Source organism: Giraffa tippelskirchi, chromosome 6 (genome assembly GCF_054371585.1).
Source record: "Giraffa tippelskirchi isolate mGirTip1 chromosome 6, T2T-mGirTip1v1.2.pri, whole genome shotgun sequence".
Taxonomy (NCBI): Eukaryota; Metazoa; Chordata; class Mammalia; order Artiodactyla; family Giraffidae; genus Giraffa; species Giraffa tippelskirchi.
The window spans coordinates 143,308,277-143,326,421 of record NC_137280.1 but is presented as its reverse complement, the minus strand read 5'-3'; the positions used below and the strand labels follow the sequence as shown (position 1 = coordinate 143,326,421).

Sequence of the window (18,145 nt, the reverse complement as noted above, 5' to 3'; positions counted from 1 at the left end):
ACTCCATCACTCAGCCTGAGAACATCTTAATTTAGCACAAAGTGTGACTGCCAAGGCTGAAAGCTGCTAAGGGCAAAGAGTTGTCAGTGGTGGTCACTGCTAGTTGCAAATGTGGTCAATCTTTGGATCTTGGTTCTTCAGAGTCTGCTATACATTTGGCATTGTTTATCATTCCAACACTGTATCATCATCATCATCATTACCCACCACCACCACTATCATTATCATTATCATCAATCACCATTATAGATTAAACCCCATCAGATAGGTTTGTAATTATCCCATAATAGGGGCAATTTTCTGGGTGAAGAATTGCTAATCAACAAAATCTGCTTGGCCCTTCCATAACCTCCAAAATGTTTGTCACTAGAAATCACAATTCTGAAAACAGTGCTATAAAACTGGCAGATGCAGAAATGAAATGTGGGAGGAAAGTTGCGGGAAGATTTAACAAAAGAACTTGAACTAAGAATCAGACGACCTGAGCTCTAATTCAGGGATTTTGTTTTAATTTGGGGATTCCCATAGAGAGTGACAGTAACTCAGCTTCTTTGGGTTAAAATTAATGCTTCTGTCTACTGGGATCAATAATTCTTACCCTACTCTACTTCAGAAAATTGTAGTAGGAATTGAGTAAGTTAATGGATGGGCAGGTTTAGGAAGAACAAGTAAAAGAGGATAGTATGAGATGTTCTTTGTGAAGCATGTTAGATGTTACAGTCAAGATGTTATATTGAAGGGAGGCTAAGGATTCTAACACTAAAGACTCTTGGTTATAAATGATAGAAAATCAACTCACAACACGTTAATCAAGAAAAGGGATTTGATTGGTGTGTGTATTAAAAAGCCCACATTTGGAACTTGCTTCAGGCACAATTGGATTCAGGACCCTGTCTCTGTGTGGTGTCTTCCTCTTCAGGATTTGTGTGATAACAAGGGAGCTAAGGGAAGTCCAGCCCTTCCAGTTCAAGCCTGGTGGGGGAAGTGTGAATGGCTCTTTCTTCCTGGTCTTACAAGTGACGTTCCTCAATGAACTTCAAGTGAACTTGATTAGTTTGGTGTGGGTCACATATCTATTTCAAAGTAAACTCTGTGCCTACTAAATGGAGTTGACTTAGGCCTCAGTGCTAGCATACAAGTTTTATCTCTGGAGCAAGGAGTGGGGAGCCCCATGTATATCACCATATGAAGATTAAGGGAAATATAGTGATATTGGGTAATCAAAACATTTCAAATGTCTACCAGGATGTAACCAAGCAGAAACTCTTTAGAAAAAAAATTTTCTAAATCAGTCATCACTACCAGGAGATTGTAATCTATTAAAACTAAAATCTCCTTATTATCTTACTAATCCCGACAGGTAATGTGTTTACATTTCACATATATGTGCCATGTATTTTACATCTTAAGTTTTCTAGAAAGTATCCAAACTCATCCAACATTTTCCCCTAATGACATAAATGATTAAGGCTATAACTAATGTCTTCATGCTATCTCCATCACCCTAATTCAAAGCACTCATTTGGCAACTAACCATGCAGTGACTGTGATATAGTTGGCATTATTATTTGTATTATTTTAACCCACGTAATTAAAAAAAAAAGTTTTAATCAGTTTGCGGATTGTCTTCCCATCCAGACAGTGATTTCCTTGGAGGCAGAGACTATACTTCATGCTCCTTTGCCTAATACTGTATGCTCAAAAACTTGGCTTCCAATTAAAGCTATAATATCTAATAAACAAAAATACCATGTAAATACCACTAGAATTTTAGGCAAATAAACTCATTTTTGTATTGAAAGTATAACCATGAAAGCTTAATTTGGTGACTATTGAATGGTCAATAGTATCTTATCAAGGTTATAGAGGTACCCTTGATAAGATGGCAATATTATCAAGGGTACTTGATAAGTGTAACTCATTTTTGCAGGTCCATGGAAGCCTCAATTAATTAATCACACCACTCTTTAAATCTGGATGTGGTTTGAGAATCTGGATGTGCCTTAGCACTTTAGGATGGCATTATCAATTGATTAAAGTGTTGGCCCAAGAATAAAACCCATTTGTCATCCTTTAAGTCCTGCTTTATGCCTTAAGTGGTTGCCCTCTTTGCCCAAATTAAGAGCTTTAAGGGGTGTACACATGGAGCTAGACAGGATAAAAAAGATATTTGCTCAGTTAGCCAGAGCAGTCAGTTCAACTCAGCAACTGCAGGTGACAGAGGACAGAGCCAGACCACCTTCATAGTTGACATTAAATTAATATATACTCTGTATTACCATATAATCCTGAATACTAAGATGAAGTCTCTTGTAGTCTCTAGTAGGACCAAATTTTCTTTGATGTTTATGAGTCAGATAAGATGCATTCATTCATGTGAGCTTGTCCAAGAAAACTCACTCACTCATTGACAAATCTGAAGCAGAAATTACCATGTGCTGCATTATCCCAGGGAGACACCTTTTAGAGGGAATCAAAGGAGTTTTTTACAACTGGTCTTTCCAGGATGTGTAAACCTTTTCCTGGGAAACGAAACATGTATGTAGGGAGGGAGAGGTGAGACTATTGGGGTAGAGAGGATGGTCACATTTTTTGTAATATTTGCAAAGGAAATAAATAGTATGACAAACAAAGTATAGTTTGTAATTGAGGAATAATGAGTCATCAACTGTGGCTATGATGTAGAGTTCATGAACAGATGTATCAAGAGGTAAAGCTGGAAGAAATAGAATGAGATTCTATTTTGAAGAGCCTTGAATATCATATTAAGGAGATTGGATTTATCTCATGAACAATAGGAGCCAATCATATTATTAAGTAGGAGAGGGGATGGATTGGGAATTAGTAGATGGGCTTGGGTGCAGTGCAGAGTATGGCCAGGAAGACCAGGGAAATGGGCAGGGAAAAGCCACTGCATCTGTCTAGATAAGCAATGATGAGGATCTGTGCCAGGATCTGGGACAAGGGACAAGGAGGGAACAGAATAAAAAAAGACATTAAGTTTATGAGATGCCTAAAGGGCAGGATGGGAATCAAGGAAATTATTAAGATTTCTGGACTTGATGGTTTTAATTGAGCTAGAAAACACAGACAGAGGCCTGTTTTCAGGAAGGAGCTAGTGAGGTTTGAGGTATGTGAGGTTAAGATTTTAATGGGACACCCAATTGGAGATGTCCAGTTACTTGTTGCTGATGCTAAGTCGCTTCAGTCGTGTCTGACTCTGTGTGGGCCCATAGACAGCAGCCCACCAGGCTCTGCCGTCCCTGGGATTCTCCATGCAAGAACACTGGAGTGGGTTGCCATTTCCTTCTCCAATGCACGAAAGTGAAAAGTGAAAGTGAAGTCGCTCAGTCGTGTCCGACTCTTAGCGACCCCATGGACTGCAGCCTACCAGACTCCTCCTCCATGGGATTTTCCAGGCAAGAGTACTGGAGTGGGGTGCCATTGCCTTCTCCCCCAGTTAATTGTTAGGTGTGCCAATTTAGAGCTTGCAAGGCATTATGAAATTGGCAGTAGATATTTGGAGTTCAGCATAAATGAGACAAAACCATGAGAGTGGATAAGTTTACATACAATGAGAGAAGTGCTGAAACATAGATCTGACCAACATTTGTGGTCTAGATTAAAGGGGAAGAACTCTCAAGGAGAGTAAGTTATAGAGTAATTACAGAGACAGGAAGAGAAATTGTGTCCTAAGACTACAGAAAATTCCAAGGAAGAGGGAACTACCATTGAAATAAGATTGGAAGAGGGAAAATTTGCTACAGTTGTTAGGTTTAAAAATAAAAATATAGGCTGCCCAGTTAAATTTGCATTTCAGATAAATTATACATATATAATTATATACGTGTGTATGTGTGTGTGCACGCATGCACCCAAATGATGCATTTAACTGGGAATTTTGTATTTTATCTATGAACTCTACAAGTTGACCAAAGGATGACTGGAAATCATTTGCTTTGACAATCAGAAAGCCGTTGATGTGCTCCACATGGGCAGTTGCACCACAGCAGTGTGAGTAAAATCTGAAAACTGGTGAGCTCGTGACAAGGAAATGAAGATGGTAAGGAAATGATGGTGGTAAGGCAGAAGATTAGTGAGGGAGTCAATTTTGTGGAGGATTTTGGTGTTCAACAATGGTGAGAAATGGTAAAAATAGAAAAGTAGTCTGAGAAGAGAGGATCAGGGAAGATATTTTTTGTTTCATTTTAGAAAAAGAAACATCCATGCTTGTAGGCTGGCAGGGAAAAGATGTAGAGAGGAAAATGAATGAAAGAAACAAAAGAGAGGAGACAAACTGATGGAGTGTGAGTCTAAAAGAAGATTAAGAGAACATTGTCCAAGATTAGCCTTGGACAGGAGATGCAACTGCTTTTCTAAGAGTTGGGAGGCAAGGAGGAAGGATGAACTATGGTATAACTAAATCTGGAAGTGTAGGAGAGAAGTTGAAGGAATTCATGCATGACAGTTTCTCTTTTTCTTTGTGATCTAGGAAAGCTCATAATTTTATGACAGCTGGTAGAAGGGCTTCTGTGAGATTAGGATTTTGAATCTGAAGTGCGTTAGTCATTCAGTCGTGTCCAACTCTTGGCGACCTCATGGAGCCCACGAGGCTCCTCTGTCCATGGGATTCTCCAGGCAAGAATACTGGAGTGAGCAGCCATTCTCTTCTCCAGGGGATCTTCCCAACCCAGAGATCGAACCCAGGTCTCCTGCATTGCAGGCAGATTCTTTACCATCTGAGCCTCAAGGGAAGCAAGGAAAATAGTAAAAGAAAATGTCTTGAGTGCTAGAAAGGGGAGAGCTTAAAGATAGGAGTCTGAAAAATTGGTATCTGCCAGTGAGGCTAAAATAGACTGGAGTGGATAGATAGGAAGTATGTGATGTATAAAAGGGCATCAGATTTGGAGGTGGACAGGTCTGGGTAGTGGTCTTGGCTCTATCTTTATTTAGTACATTTTAGTAGATCGTGGCTTACAGAAACATTTCCTTCTTTCTCATGTTACATGGTAGTGGCTGCAGGTCAATTGTTATGGCTCTTCTTCAGGAAATGGTAGGTTTCAAATCCATTTCATATTCCAGGATTCATGTAACCAGAAAAGTAGCTTTTGGGGCATAACTCCTCATGGCAAAGGACAGTTCAGTTCAGTCACTCAGTCGTGTCCGACTCTTTGCGACCCCATGAATTGCAGCACGCCAGGCCTCTCTGTCCATCACCAACTCCCAGAGTCTACACAAACCCATGTCCATCGAGTCAGTGATGCCATCCAACCATCTCATCCTCTGTTGTCCCCTTCTCCTCCTGCCCCCAATCCTACCCAGCATTAGGGTCTTTTCCAATGAGTCAGCTCTTTGCATGAGGTGGCCAAAGTATTGGAGTTTCAGCTTCAACATCAGTCCTTCCAATGAACACCCAGGATTGATCTCCTTTAGGATGGATTGATTGGATCTCCTTACAGTCCGAGGGACTCTCAAGAGTCTTCTCCAACACCACAGTTCAAAAGCATCAATTCTGCGGCGCTCAGCTTTCTTCACCGTCCAACTCTCACATCCATACATGACCACTGGAAAAACCATAGCCTTGACTAGACCGACCTTTGTTGGCAAAGTAATGTCTCTGCTTTTAAATATGCTATCTAGGTTGGCCATAACCTTCCTTCAAAGGAGTAAGCGTCTTTTAATTTCATGGCTGCAATCACCATCAGCAGTGATTTTGGAGCCCAAAAAAATAAAGTCTGACACTGTTTTCACTGTTTCCCCATCTATTTCCCATGAAGTGATGGGAGGAGCAAGAAACCAAATTGAAGCAAGCCATCACATTTAAATTTTTTTCTTGGACGATTTATGTCATGTTCACTCATGTTCTGTTGGTCAAAGCAAGTCAAATGGCCAAGTCCAATATATATGGGGTAGGGAAATAATATACTCCAATATGGAGAGAGTGAAATGAATATTTATAGATAATAATACAATTATCACTTCATCTAAAGATACTGTAACTCTGGTCAAGTTACTGCAGCTTTTTGGGCTTCAGTTTCCCCATGTGTAATATGGTGATATTAGCACCTGTTTCCTATGGTCATTGGAAGGATGAAATAGATTAATGTGTCTAAAACCTATTACAATGTCTAGTACATAACAGATGCTTTATACGTATGAGATTGCCCTGCCTTGATACTGAAATTCTACAAATCCACGATCATAGGAAATCAAATTAAACTTTCTGCTCTATATTTTCTTTCCCCCAACTGACTGGATGAACTATAAGACCCTTTCTGGCTCTAAAATCGGTGATAAAAATCTTATACCAAATAATCAAATAGTCCCTTACCTCCGAAGAACCCTCTGGCTTGAGAGGAAACTACAGGTTAGTAAATAGTTTAATTTCGTTTATATTTCCTTGGCTCAGCCAATTACCAAGGGAAGAAAGCAGACTTGCTCAAATAAACCTAAGAAATCCATAGGAACCAGAGTGTATGGTAGACCATTTCATCATCCATTAGCAACACTGTTTAAAGTTTAGATAAAGGGTGATGTTTCACAGAGAAAGGTCAAGATAGTCTCACTTCTCCTGGAGGAGTTTAACCACCTTGAATAATAAGCTTTTTGGTGAGATGTGAAATCTGAATAGCAAATGAGAAAATAGTTGAAGAGGAGGCATTGGAAATGCCAGGAGGCTTCCCAGGTACTACCTGCTGCCTTAAAAACATGCAAAAGCCTTGAAACAGTGTCTGACAGAGCCTCTGGAAACTACCCACTATACATCACTGACTGCTTCAAAGAGTGGAAGCAGATAGAGACATGTCTGAACAATGTTTAAGTAACCAATTATATATATCAATTAGTATTATGGGTGGCTACAGGGTACAGAGACCAGACCACAATGGCTTATATAAAACAGTTATTTTTCCCAGGTAGCCATCCTTTGGAAGTAGATAGGCAACTATTTTTATCATGGTATCAATGTCATGGGATTTCCTTTTATGCATCAGTCTAGAAGAAGGTTGGCATGGAACATTTTACTAGCTGGCAGATTGAAATTTAAGCTTAAACCCAAGGATTTCACAGGTGCATTCCAATTTTAATGTGTAGATTAAGGGAGTTGACCAGATGGACAGTTTAAATATCTCGCTTTAAAACCAAGTGTAGTTAATTGGTCAAATATCTAAGTACCTACCACAGGTCCTGTTCTGCTTTGGGTTTATAAATAATAGAACAAAATACAAGATTCAGTCCAAGTTTAAAGGAAAACAGAGAATATACAGAGGAAAGAGATTATTACATCCAGGGAAAAGCTAGTAAAAAAAAAATCATGACAATTTTTCTCATCTTTGTCCAAATCTTACTTTTAGTGGAAAAGCTACAACACTCACCTGTCTCTCCAGTTTATCTAGTCTTGACATAGCAGTTAAAATGATCTTTAATAAACACTAATCAGGTGTCACTTCTACGCTTAAATTCCTCCAATACTTCAACTGCATTAAGAGCAAAATCAGACTTCCCACCCTGACATAGTTGGTGGGCCAGACCTTCCTCTCCAGTCCTATCCTGCACTACCAAACTCTCATCCTCTTTGCTCTAGCTACACTGCTCACTAGCCTAGTTTCTACCTCAGGGCTTTGGATTTGTAATATCTTTCACCCTAGCTGCTCTTTCTGCAGAGAAGAGGGTTGCATCTTTTCAATACAAACGTCACCTTCCTAGAGATCTTTCCCCCCATCACCTTATATGAAGCAGCCCTCCAATCCTCCTATTCATTCTATTTCATTATCTCATTTTTGAAATTATTACTACTACTATCTGACGTATCTTATTTACTTGTTTGTGGATTCACTATCCTTAATAGAGCTTATAGCTCTCTGAGGGTAGAGCCTGGCACATGTATTACTAGGTAAGCATGTGCTAAATAATTTCATTATGAACTGTTTCAGGCTGCTCTAATCATTCAGAAAAGAGGAATACTCCATGAGCCCTCAATCAGGGAACTCTTCATGGAGGAGAAGCAAATGGGTTGGGTTGGACTTGGAAGAAAGAAGCTTTGGATTAGAGGTACATAGGTGAAGCCATGGGTGAGGTTTGTGGGCACGACCTTTCTCTGTGGCGGTGTCATTTCTGAACTGACAGCAAACAGTACCCATATCTCTGCCCCTGGCAGATCAGAGAGCACAACCTTTCTTAAGGAAATATGATCAAGGGCATGGAAGGAAAATACTCTGATGACTTCATCAAAAGAAAACATGTGACTCTTGCATAGACCAAAATAAATTCCCAGACCGAGGGGGTAAGGCTGAGAGACAGTTCTTGAGCTGAAGAGAAAATGCAGGACCTTCCAAGGCATTCTGTGAAAAATGCTCTTTGGATATAACTGAAACTTAAAAATAACTTCTGTTGGGTGTGGAGAGAACAACTCAAATATTGGGGCCAGAAACCCAGGATGAGGGCCAAATTTGGGCTAAGAAAATGCTAGATTTTTGAGACCTTTGGAAGGCAATTCCCCTCCCCTTGTCTATTTACAAGAAACAAGGTTTCTTAGAGCAAATATGAGGAAATTGACAGTTTGTGATTTTTTAAAGTGTTAAACCTTTCACTGTGATGAGGGAAGAAAACCTCTGAGAAAGACAGGTCTGTGATCCAAGACAAACAAATATGACACCACTGGAGAACAAGATGGTATCTAGAATAAGGCCAAGTGGAGTGGTCCTGACTTGAGGAGCAAGTGGTGTAAGGCAGCTAAATACAGTAGAAATTGAGAACTTTCATGAGAAGCAGGCTCACCAGCTCTGCCACTCTTCCTGTGTGATCTTAGGTATCTACTCCTTTTTGCCTCAGTTTCTTCATCTGTGTAATGGAAAAATGTCTATCTGCCAAGGATATTGTGGAGAGTAAACGGACTACTTCATAAAAACTACCCCACAGAGTACCCGAATGTTAGAAAGCTTTAAAAATCTTGGAATTCTACTTCAGTCCCTACTCTTGAGAGGGTTGGGGAAATTGGAGAACTTCAGAATTATGATGGATAAGATTTAAAACAAGATTTTTGCTTTCCTAGGTAGGGAGTATAACACTTATCTTTAGCTACAATAGTGATGCAGAACAAACCAATAGTAAATTCAGTGGCTTAAAATGGTGAGCATTTATTTAGCTCACAGATCTGCAAGTTGGAAGTTTAGTCTAGACTCAGTTGGCTGGTTCTTCTGCTTTAGGCCCATAAGTCTGGGGGGTTGACTGTTGGTTGGTAGAGTGGCCTCACCCGAGGTGATGGACTGGTTGGCTTGGCTCTCCTCAGGAGGCTAGCCCAAGCAGACTCTCATGATGAGGGAGGAGGAGCAAAAGTGAGCAAGCCCGGTTGTGAAAGTGTTTTTCAAGGCTCTGTTTAAGCAGGTCACAAGGTCAAATCAAGTCACAGCTGGAGGGCACTACAAGGTTACAAAGTACAGGAAGGATAAAAAATGAGGCCATTGATGCAAATAAGCTACTGCAGGGAGACTAGACAGAGGCATGCATAGATAATTAAATTCTATAAAAACATATAATAAAATACATATACAATTAACATAGAATGAAAGATAATGGCTTATAATCCCATAGCATTTCACTGATTCTAAAGAACTTTTCCCCGAATCTTCTGTCTTAATCAACCCCTGTGATTAGGAAACAGGCATCACCATTCCCATCTTACACACAGTAAACAGAGAAACCTACATCCAAACTTCTAATAACAAACCTCCCTTTTATCCAATGGCCTCTTAAACCAAGACTTAAACAAGTGGAACATACACAAAAGAGACAGGGATTTCCATAAGCCTAGGTAGCCAAGAAGCCTTTGTTGAGACCAAATCTACTTCAGACATGGATATACGCACAATGATGAGTTTTCAACCTTTCAAATGCATGAAACCCACTCTTTTTGGAAAAATTTTTATGTAGAAATTGCCAACTATATAATAAAAGAGCTGTATTATTAGTGTGCATTTACTTTTAGATTCAAATGTACAAGATTTACTTATTACCAAATCAATATGTAAGATGATAAGGTCATTTAGGGGCAACTCAGGGGCTTGGTATCAAAGGGAGACAGTGCAGCCTTGGGGGAGTTTGCTTAGCCTGCCCAGTAGGATGGACTTCTCCTGTTTTGCTGCCCAGTCCCTATTCCTTATTTCCCATCTCTCACTTCTGGTCAAGTGGCTCTGGAGTGGCTGGTCCCACTCCCAGCTACAATAGTGGGTCTTGGAGGCAGAGACAGGGAGTGCTGGAAATGGAAGCTCTTCCTGGAAACTGGAATAGCATCAGCCTGGAGTTTCTGGGGACTATTGTACACAGACTATCTGTCCAGGAAGCCAACACAGGGGAAAGCTCTGTCAAGAGAAGGAGGATGTGATGCCACCATCAAAGTGTATGGATCTTATTGGAACTTAATCCAACTTGACTCTTGGAATTTGCTATTATTTAAGCCAGTGATGCCCCTTTTGCCTTTCAGACGAATTTGACTTGGAGCTCTGTCGCTTGCAACTAAAACATTTCTGACTATTATCCAGTATTAAGGAAATCTGATTCAAACAGAAAAGTAGCCGCAAGTAGTCTTACAATGTCAGGACATTCTTCCTAAAAAAAAAAAAAAAAAAAATAGGAGACGCTTTATCCCAAATCTCTACTCACACACACATGAATGCTTAACTCAACAACACAGGTAATATCTATGATAGACTCAAAGAGCTAAAATTTGGTATACAGCACACTTAAGAGGATATTTGCTTGTTAGAGATTTTAAGATTGATCATATGTACTTAAACATGAAATTTGATGAGTTTTTTAAGAACTCAAGATGTCCTTTGAATCCCTTTGGTTTCCAAGATGTGGTTGAAAAACTATTGACAAGCAGAATAGAAGGGGTCTATGAGAATATTCTAGGCCTCTGATAGTTGCCTTTTAGCACCAGAATTAAACTAACAATGCCACCTAAGAAACATTAATTCATTGACAAGTCCAATTTAGTTGTTCTGATTGAAGCCAGAGCAGTTCCATAATCATCCAGTAGACAAGATGTGGGGTTGTCAGCATGACCATGCCACCCCTTTTTCTCACTTCACTAACTCTCACAGCCCGTCCTAGGACAGGATACTCCTTCCTCCCCTGGGGTGGGGGTGGGGTGTAATAGCACAGAGCAGATAAGTGACTAACTAGTGTGGCTCTGCCCCCAACCCCAGTGAATCATCAAATAGAGGATGAAAAGCATTGAATCTGTAGGGATGGGAACAGCCTCATAACCTGTGAGATGGTTCAGAAATGCCCAACAGTAATGTGGTTCAGGAAAAACGGTAGAGAAAGTCCAGAACTGTTCTAAGCTTTGCTATGTGATTAAATTCCATCCTACCTGGAACTTGAGGCAGGTGGTACATCCTCCTCACCTTCCCAAGGAAAGGCAAGAAGCTGCCCTTTTCTTTCTTCACCCCTCCTGGCCTCTTTACACTCTCCCGTGAACATACTCCGGCTTCTCTGTTCTTTGATCAGTATTCCTTCCCCTCATACTACTTTCCTGCTACTTAGCATCCCTACCCTGTACAGATCTGTTTCCCTCCTGACCCCTGGATCCTTGCCTACTGCTTTGTCTTCAACAAACTTAGCTCCCCTCTGTCCCATGTCCTCCAGGTCTTACTAAGTCAGGGAAGCCAGGTCACAGTACTTTCACTGATACTATGATGTTTGATCAGCACACCAATCCTGAGGGCAGGTAAGGCAGTTATGATGGTTTTTCACCTCATTTTGTAGATGAGGAAATTGAGATTTTGACTTATAAGCCACAGAGCAGGGAAATGAGAGAGCTGCTCAAATCCAAAATGTTACGATTTTCCCCACCATTATTATAGGTAGTAAGACACTAAGTACAAACAACCAGTTAACAGTCTATGTTTTTAGGATAGCTTTTTGTAGTGAAATGGTACTTTGCATACAGTTTGTAGTCAATAAACATGTTTGGAAGGAATTTTTGGAAGCAGAAAGGAAAATTCCTGGCAGAAGGTACAGCTTGAAAAAAGGCACGGAGGTGTGAAAGCACATGAGTGCTTTGGGAATGCAAGCAGCTCAGAAAGGCTATAACACAGTGTATACAGAGATGGACGGTGATGGGGGTGGAAGGAAATAAACTGAAAAGGTAGACTGGAGTCTGAGTAAGAGGATAACTGAATACCATGTGATAATACAAGATGACTTCCTAGGCAATAAGACCGTTAAAAGTTTGCTTATGGTTTGCTTTTTAGAAGTAGAAAGAAGGCATGATTTTATCTGTGCTTCAGAAATAAAAATTGTCCAGGCAGCAATATGAAGGCTATATGAAATACACAGTGAGTGGGAAGGAGGCATGTGCAGAGTGAGAGATATAATATGCCCCCAGTCATGTATGCAGTTACATTTTTTGTCCACCCACCAGACAGCAAAATGACTGAGAGTTTGGAAATAACTGTGTGGTTAGATGTGCTGTGATCATCAGACCAGAAACTCAGTGATGCCACCTCTTCTACACTCAAGGGTCTAGATTACATGAGTAATGCATGAACACTTGATTATTAGCTAGTCTTGTGCCTGAAACCCCTGTGCAAACTCTTTGACAAGTTGGGCTGGAATATTGAGCTTAGGCTCAAGGCCAAAGCTTTCTAGCACACTCACAAGGACTGCCCACTCTTGTTGGGACCCAATTAGCCTCCTCAAGCGGGAACCATCAGATAACTTTTTCCTTTTGGAAAAAAGGTGGACAGGGAGGTGCTAGGAGAAAAATGCTAAGACCTTCTCCTTGTCTGCTCTCCCCAAACCAGTGTTCTAAAAAGGTTTGATTTTTTATTTTTGCAAAATATAGCTGGTAGCAGTGTTTGTGAGAACAGCAACAAAACCTCTTCGTTGCACAAGCTTTTCTTTTTCTTTAAAAATAAAGATACAAAAGTTTCTCTCCACTAATGTGGACAACCTCCCCCCCCCGCCAAAAAAAAAACACCAGGGAGAGAGAAATTGCCTCCTTAAAGCAAATATTATTATTTTGGGGGTTCCTGAAGAATATGATATGAAATATTCATAAATGTAAAATCATGACAAACCATGCTGTTGTCTGAGCATGCTCTTGTCTCCAAGTATGAGTTCATGGAAAGCAGGAGCAATGATTGCCACTTTGGATGGTTTCTGATGCAGTCAAGCAAAAGTGGAAATTCTTTTATAATAGCATTTGCATGCCTATAATTATGAAAATGCGAGTAGAGGATTCCAATCTTGTTTTGGTGACCTCTGGAAATCTCAAATTCAAAGGCGTGGAGGTTCAAATGCCAAGGATGCTTACTGCCATCTTAAGATAAGATTAATTAAAAGAAGCTGGGAGAGTTTGGGGAGTTCTTCCCAAACTGTCGGGTCTTAAGACACTAGAGATGGAAGGGATTTTAAATCTGTAGTTCAGTTTCCTCCCACTACAGGATTCTTTGATCTCTTCTCAGCTCTGTTCATTGCTAAATGTTTTAAAATGATCTTTTATGTTGAGGTAAACCTTGTTGTTTAGAAATATAGACCCATCTTGTCAGAACATACTGATTGTTTCTACCCTGAGAGATAGAAAGTGGAGTTGGGTGGATCACGAGGCAGGCACTTGTGGGATACATTGATGGTCTTCCATGCATAAGGGAGAAGCCAGGTCTGGACAGGGTCCTGTGATCAAAGGAGGACTCAAGACTTCTAGGGGGTTTTGGAAGATGAGAGTGGTGATAGAATCATTTTGAGTTTACCTCACTGCTACTGCTGCTAGGTCGCTTCAGTCGTGTCTGACTCTGCGACCCCATAGACGGCAGCCCACCAGGCTCTCCCGTCCCTGGGATTCTCCAGGCAAGAACACTGGAGTGGGTTGCCATTTCCTTCTCCAATGCATGAAAGTGGAAAGTGAAAGTGAAATCACTCAGTTGTGTCCAACTCGTAGTGACCCCACGGACTGCAGCCCATCAGGCTTCTCTGTCCATGGGATTCTCCAGGCAAGAGTACTGGAGTGGGGTGCCATTGCCTTCTCCAGAGTTTACCTCAATTTCCATGTAAAAACAAAGAGAACAAATACATAACAAAATCAAAACATTTGCTGTTCCCGTGAATCCCAAAATATAAGCTATGGGGACAAAGCAGCAACTGCCCCCAGACTCACATGGTATTGGTGCCTATTGGTGAAGAAGGAAGGAATTGATCGGCTATCTGACAGCCCTGAGAACAGGAGAAATCCAACATAGGCAGCAGGAACCTATTGGAAAACACATGAACCAATCTGAGAGTGGCAGCTGAACCAGGGAGATTTTGCTGAAGTCAGTAGTGGAGGAATATAAAGGGTCCAGAGAGAGGGTGGAGAGCTGGAGCAGTCTAGCCATCATGGGCTCCTAAAATTGACCATTAGGGCTCACCTTCCACGACAGGGACCCACACTGGGGAGAAGTTTCTGGAAGTCGAACAAGAATTGAGCAAGAAATGGACAAAAGAGATGAAAAAAAGAGAAGTTCAGGTAAAAGCTGGAAGTGAGGGAAGAGTCAGAAATCTCAGAAAGCAAGTTAGAAAAATTTTAAGAGAAAGAAAGAACTGGAAGCAGGTACAGAAACCTATAGATTAAGAGACGTAAGCTATCCTAATGAATGAGCAAAGCTAGCTGTAGTGTCTAGGGAATGCACACTGAGTGAGAAAAATAAAAGGAAATTCAACAAATTATTGCAATGGACAAAATATTTATATCTCCTGCTCCCCTTTCTAATTCTTATGTTGAAATCTTATCTTGCAGTGTGATGGTATAAGAAGGTGCAGTCTTTGAGATGTGGTTAGGTCATGAGGGTGGAGCCCTCATGAATGAGGTTAGTGGCCTATGAAAGGGATCCTAGAGAGCCCTCTTGCCCTCAATCCACCATGCAAGGACCCAATGAGAAGTTAATTTGCAACCTGAAGAGGGCCCTCTCCAAAACCAGCCATGCTGGCACCCTGATCTCAGACTTCCAGCCCCCAGAACTGTGAGAAATAAATTTCTGTCATCTATAAGCCACCAAATCTACAGCAGTCTATTATAGCAGCCTGAAATGACTAAGAGGTATTTCCACCAAAGTCAAGATCACAGTTACTTTTGGTGGGCATCTCTGATTAGATGTGGACTGTGGGTGGACTTCTGGGATTGGTATGACTTTCTATGTCTGTGTTTCATTATTTTCACCACAAACAAGTAATAAAAAGAGAGAAGGATCGAGGGGACCTCAAGTCCTAACTAAATACTAATACTAAAACTGATATAATTCTAGCCTACATCTTTGAACACATGCCTTATGCAAGGTGCTATGCTAAATGCTTCACCATAGTGTTTATGTGCGCTGATCTAGAGTCAAGTGGCTTGGTTAATTTCTTTAACTAGCTGTGTGAGTTTAGGCAAGTAGGTAATTCTCTTTGTGCCTCTGTATTCTCATCTGTAAAATGGGATGACAGTAGTATATCTCTTGCAAGGCTGTTAGGATAAGGGAGTTTTGCTTTTAAAGCCTTTGACACAGTGACTAATTCATAGAATGTGCTTAACCAAGTGTAACTACTGGTGTATCCCAGGGAGGTTGCTATTAATACTCTCAAATTATGGGTGAAAAAATGAAGGATTGGAGAGGTTAACTCGTAGAATTATTCAGTGTTGAAGCTAGGCTCTCAACCTTCTCCTTCTGTTTTCCCAACTCATAAACTTCCTTCAAAAGAAAGATAGTGAAACAGCAAATGACAGCAACCTGGCTTGGATCCACAGCTCTGTTTTGAAGGATATCTGGGGTCTTGTTCCCTCCCTTGCCCCAACACATGGTGTTGCAATTTCACTACAAGACAGAGCATCCAGCAGTGTTGTCTGAAGCACGTCTTTCTGAAGCAATCTTGGAAGAGGGAGTAAAGGCAAGAAGGATGCAGGGCTATGCATCCTCTTCAGCAGAGGCATAAACAAGCCCCATTCCCAGAGAGGGCCAGGAGCCCAGTGAGGCAGCTGGCTGGATGTGTCACACACATTGTGCTTAAAAAGAACATAAGTGTCATTCCTCGGTTCTGAAGTTTAAGTATAGACAAGCAGCAAGGAGTTTTCATGATAATTAGCAAATACTAGAAATGTATTGTTCCTTTCCCACTCCCAGGACACTTCTAGGAGCTCCAGCTGTGCTAATAATGTGACGGGAACCACTTCCAGAGCCAGAAGTATTGTTCCAAGACAAAGGCTCTTCATGTTTGCTCTTATTTTCCATCAACACTTGAAACCTAGTTCACCTAGGTTTTTTTAGGACTCTGTGTTTCCTTTGGGGAAAAAGAAAACATCATTTGGAGTTAAGATCTTAATTTGGAGTTGAAGTCTTAATTTCTTTGATCCCTATCTATGAGAAGGGGAAGTATTATTTACACAATAGAACTGACATGAAGCACCTAGCATAGAGCTTGGCATATAGTAGACACCATAAATGAAGTGCCTCCCTCACTGCCACACTGGCACACCTTGAAAATGAGAGCCAATATGGCAGACACATAACACACACACTTCTTTCCTCTATGGTATCCGTGGTAGACATTATTAATCAATCATAGTATTCTTTCCTGCTTGGATTAGTTTGCTATTGCCACAGCAGCAATTTACTACAAACTCAATGGATTAAAACAGCACAATTTTATTATTTTACAGTTCTGCAGGTCTGAGGTCCAACAGTTCTCATTGGATTAAATTCAAAGTTTTTGCAAGTTCGCTCTCCTTTTTGGAAATGCAAGGAGAGAATTCATTTCCTTGACTTTTCCAATTTCTAGAGACCGCTCTCCAGTTCATGAACATAGCTCCCTATATTTCAGAACCAGCAACAAGGCATCAAATTCTTCTCATGCTGCTGTCACTCTCTGACCACAGTCAGGAAATGTTCTCCACTCCTAAGTCGCTCAGTCGTGTCTGACTCTTTGTGACCCCATGGATTATACAGCCTATGGAGTTCTCCAGGCCAGAATATTGGAGTAGGTAGCCATTCCCCTCTCCAGGGGATCTTCCCAACCCAGGGATCAAACCAAGGTCTCCCATATTGCAGCAGATTCTTTATCAGCTGAGCCACCAGGGAAGCCATTTCTAAGGACCTATATGATTAGATTGGGCCCACTGGATAATCCAGGGTTATATCTCTGTCTCAAGATCCATAACCTGCAGAGTTCCTTTTGCCATATCAGGAAGCACAGTCACATGTTCCTGGATTAGGATGAGGACATATTTGGAGTTATTATTCTACCTATCACACCTCTCAGTACACTACAACCACTACCTATGGATTAGAATTTGACCTGTAAGATCAAATCTATTTGGCCAGTGAGATCAAAGTCATCCCTACTTTAGAGAGTCATCAGGAAAGAAAGGAAAAAACTAACAAAGTCAATCAAGGGATAACTGGAAACAAAAGAAAGTACCTACTATGTCCTAAATACTTTAAAAAATCTGACTGATTCTTATTGCCACCATCAGGAGTATAAGTGGTAGCAGACAGGCGCTCAGCAGCTACAGAAAATGGAATGTTCATTTGGGGTTGCCTTTCTACTAAAGGGGTCCTACAGTCCCACCTCCAGGCCTCTCAGCTTGAGGTTGCCTTCATGTGGGATCATCCATGGCTGCACATCAACCTAAATACATTTTAAAAAAACAAGTTCATTAAGGTATAATTGAGATATAACAATCTGTACATGTTCAAAGTGAATGGTGCAATATGTTTGACATGTATATATTAATACCCGTAAAACTGTTACGTTACTCAGGATTATGAACTACCCTTCCTTACCAAGAGTCTGCCTATCCCCACCTGTTCCCAGGTAACCACTGATCTGCTAATGTCACTATAGATTAGTTTCCATTTTCTAGAATTTTATATAAATGATATCATACAATAAGTACACTTTTTGGGTCTGGTTTCTTTCATTTAGTGTAATGATTTTGAAATTCATCCATGTTGTATGTATCAATAGTTTGTTGTTTTTACTGCTGAGTAGCATCTCAATGTAAGCCACAATTTTGTTTACCTTTTCACTACTAGAAATTTTCAGTTTTGGGGCTATTATAAACAAACTCTTATGAATATTCACGTACAAGACTTTGTACTGGGCATACATCTGCATTTTTTTCTTGGGTAAA

The 18,145-nt window shown here is 40.6% G+C and overlaps 1 protein-coding gene across 26 annotated transcripts in view; it reads right to left on the bottom strand.

Annotated features, from left to right (window-relative positions):
• Positions 1 to 18,145, bottom strand: part of LOC145510137 (uncharacterized) — a 520,288-nt gene that overhangs the window by 160,294 nt on the left and 341,849 nt on the right. The window contains exon 9 of one of the 26 annotated variants that reach the window (XM_081500585.1): positions 13,023 to 14,251. The exons of 24 other annotated variants lie outside the window; for them this stretch is intronic. The gene's annotated coding sequence lies outside the window, so the exon portion shown is untranslated. Of the gene's footprint in view, positions 1 to 13,022; positions 14,252 to 16,638; positions 17,641 to 18,145 lie in introns of those variants that run through there. One more of the 26 variants, XR_014056776.1, reaches the window with a different exon arrangement.